This window comes from Psammomys obesus, unplaced genomic scaffold (genome assembly GCF_907164565.1).
Source record: "Psammomys obesus unplaced genomic scaffold, mPsaObe1.curated_primary_1811, whole genome shotgun sequence".
NCBI lineage: Eukaryota > Metazoa > Chordata > Mammalia > Rodentia > Muridae > Psammomys > Psammomys obesus.
In genome coordinates, this window is record NW_026585504.1 from 48,264,012 (window position 1) to 48,267,763 (window position 3,752).

At 47.7% G+C, this 3,752-nt stretch overlaps 1 pseudogene; it reads right to left on the reverse strand.

The window, feature by feature from the left end:
• Window positions 1-1,219: 1,219 nt before the first annotated feature.
• Window positions 1,220-1,339, reverse strand: LOC129675264 (small nucleolar RNA SNORA17; annotated as a pseudogene).
• Between the last annotated feature and the right edge of the window lie 2,413 nt (window positions 1,340-3,752).

The window sequence follows — 3,752 nt, forward strand, 5'->3', positions numbered from 1 at the left end:
GTTAGCTCAGTCTCATGACTTTGGGGCCAACTCTCCTGCCTGCCGTAGATGAGGACAGAGGGGAGGAGGGCGCCTCTTCCTCCCTGGGCCACCTCCCAGCAGACAAGAAGCAGGGCTAGCTCTTCCGCACCAGACCCTCACGGTGTGGAACTAGAGTCAGCGCTTCTGTACTGTGCAGGTGAGGTACAGGGCCAGCTCTCCTGAGTGCTGCAGGGGATTAGGGGCAGGGCCAGCTCTCCCACTCTAATGACCTTGGGGCTAGCTCTCCTGCCTGCTGTAGGTGGCAAGGGACAACCTCTCCCATGCTCACACCATCAGGGCCAGCTTACCAGCAACCCCAAAAGCTCTACTGTGCTGCTCAGGTGAGGTGCAAGGCCTGCTCCCTCCAGTGCCGTGACTAATGAGGGGTAGGGCCAGATCTCCTCCTATCATGACTCCAGGGCCCGTCTCCCACCTGGGGAAAGTGGGGAGGAGGATGTCTCTCCCCCATCCATGCTGCTGCAGAGAAGACAAGTGGTAGGGCCAGGCCTCCCATACTCGTATCCTTAGGGTCCATCTCACCCACAACTCCTGCAGTGTGGGGGGCTCTTCTCCTGCATACTGCAGCTGGCTAAAGGTGGGGTCAGCTCTCCTGCTTTCATGCCCTCAGGATGAGCTCTTCCAAGATGCCCAGGTGAAGGGTGGGGCCAGTTCTGCACAGCCCCCAGACATTAATATATCTCTGGGATATATAATGGCAGCCGAGACCAAGGGCATCTGTCTAGCTTTTGATGGTAACAGACCCCCTGCTGCTTCCGAGCCATGGACCTCGCCAGGGTCGCCAGTGGCAGCATAGTCACGGTCCCACCGTGGTCCCAGGTGGAATCACTGACAACTCACATCAGGTTGTTCCTCACTACCCTCGACTCTCCAGTTCTGCCTCTCTTCATTGTGTCCACATCCTTCTGTTTCTCTCTCTTCCATTTCTCCACCACTTACTTGCTCCTCTTAGAGGCCCCCGGGGTCTCTGAGTGTCTCAGGTCATCTCAGGAGTGGTCTCAGAAGTGCTCTGCCCTGCTCGTATGTTATGGCATTGGGCAGGGGTCATCTCAGCCTTGGTCTGCCCCCCGCCCCAGGCCTGCTTCACACCTGACTAGTGGTCATCTCAGGCTAGCTCCCTGTCTGAGCCCCCCATCCTGGCACCGACTGGTGGTCATCTCAGGCTCTCTTCTTTTCAGGGAATGTTAGGCTACTAATCATTCAGATGGTCACAGGTCAGAACCCTGAGTCTAGACATGGTCTCTCTCCTCTGCCACCTGCTGATGTGCATGCGACACCACGGGACACCTGCAGTGTGGGGGTAGGGAACACACTCTTCTTAAATCTCACTCTCCCACATCCCCATATCCCAAAGTTATAAAGATTTTTTAAATCTCCCTAGTTAAAAAATCCACCAAGTTAGGAAAAAAGCAACCAAATTTTGTTGTTCATCAAACTTACTTCAGCGTAAAAGTGAACTGCTGAAGAGACCTTTTCACTCGTGGCTTATGGGTGAACCCGGAGAATAGATGCCCATTGAGAGATGCCACGTGCAGAAAGCCAAAATGCCTAATCTCCCCGATACAAAGAACCTACAAAAATTCAAGTTAGTAGAAGCCGAGTCCTTGCCAGTGACTAGGGGTCAAGGACACATAGTTTCACTTGACTATGTTGTGCAGCATGGTTATTATTGTTAGTTATAATGTATATTTGAAAACTAAGGAAATAGATCCTAAAGGTTGTCACACTTACAGGAGGTCTTCTCTCGTCAATCAACCGAAATAAGAAAATCCCTCACACGCATGCCCAGAGGCCAACATAATCTAGAGCAGTGGCCCTCACCCCCGTGTAATGCAAGCCCTTTGGGGGATTGAATGACCCTTTAACAGAGGTCATGTATCGGAGACACTGCATATCAGCTATTTACACTGTGATTCATAACAGTAGCAAAATTACAGCTATGAAGTAGCAACTAAAATACTTTGATGGTTGAGGATCACCACAACATGAGGAACTGAATTAAAAGGTTGTAGCATTAGGAAGGCTGAGAACCACCGATCTAGATAATTCCCCCATTGATTCCCGAGTGATTCTAGATTGTGTCAAGCCAACAACAAATCAAAACTATCTGTCGCAATAGGGCATAAACTTTTTAGGAGGTGCCTCAGGCTCTCACGCACTGAGACTGGACACCACTTCTCCATTCCCATGCCGTCCCAATTCCCTGACCTTAACTAGCAGGATGAGTTTCCAAAGTAATTTTGTGTATCTTTAAAGGGATGTCCATTGTAACAGGCTGGGAGCTCTTCTGCAAGCTTAGAAAGCAATATAACTAAACCATCTCTGTTCTCCCCAGCCCTCTGGACCCCCTTGCCTCAATCCCTCCTTCCCCCAGTTGCTTCCTGTCACAGCAACAGCTTCAGAATTAAACTCCAACTGTAAGACAAATGAAGCAAAGGCAGGAAGGGGATGAATCATGAACATATGGGAGTAGTTTTGTTTGAAAGCAAATCAGCATTCTTTGCAAACAAGCAGTGGCCATATGTGGCAGGGTGGGCGTACGAAGGAGTTTTTAAAATATGAGTGATAAACTGTGATAAATGTCGAGATACAAAGCTCAGTAATGACTCATTTGATAGCAAAAAAGTCTCTCAGAAGATAGGTATTTATGATCATTTCTCGCTTTATTGGGGTTTTAAAAACCAATTACTTAGTGTGCATATATGTATATGATTGCTCTTGTGACATTGTGTGCAGAGGGAAGAGAACAACCACTAGAAAGGTTCTTGGGATCAAAAGTGGATTTTCAAATTTGGTGACATGTGTTTTTACCACTGAGCAATTTTTCTGGGTCTCCCGCCTCACCTTTTTAAAGCCCTGGCTGGCTTAGAACTCACTATGTAGAATAGGCTGGCCTCAGATAATGAAGCTGCTGCTATCTCTGCTTAACAAATGCTGGGATTGTGGCCATGTGCCACCTCATCCAGAACTTTATTCTTAGTCAAAATTTCTTCAGGGATAGTCTCTAGGAAGTGAAAATTCTTGTCATGCATTATGCAGACAGAAAGCAAGCAAGCAAGAAAGAAAAAATGTCCTGACATATCAACATAAAATTTTCAGTCAGCCACATCTACCACCTGTAGGCATATTCCCAGACAGAGTAAGAGGTGTAATAAATATGTGTGTGTATATTTCATTCATTGACTGGTTCACTCAGTATTTATTGACCAAATGCCAACCTCATTGGGGAACCCTGGGTATTAAATGGTGAAAAGAAATTCATGGATATTAAATAATGGGCAAAGTTGTCACAATTGAAGCATTCCTGGAACTTCTAGTTCAGGAGGGACATGGTCATTAATCCGTGAAGACACAAGCAAACTGAAAACAAGAGCTGAGGATATGGCTCAACCGGTAAAGTTTGCATCTCTAGTTCCCCCCACACACACAGGGCCAGGCAGGTGGTGTGGGCTGCCTGCTTGCATTCACAGCACATGGTTGCTGAAAGTGAGATCGCTGAAACAAGCTGGCTGTCTAGACTGGATGAATTGCTGAGTGATAGGTTCAAGTGAGAGATAGGTTCAAGTGAGAGAACCTGCCAAGGTAGTTTGAATGAGAAATGTACCCACAAGCTCTGGCATTTGTACACTTATTTCCCAGTTGGTGGCTTACTAGAGGAGTGGGCAAGTGTGTGTGTGTGTGTGTGTGTGTGTGTGTGTGTGTGTGTGTGTGTG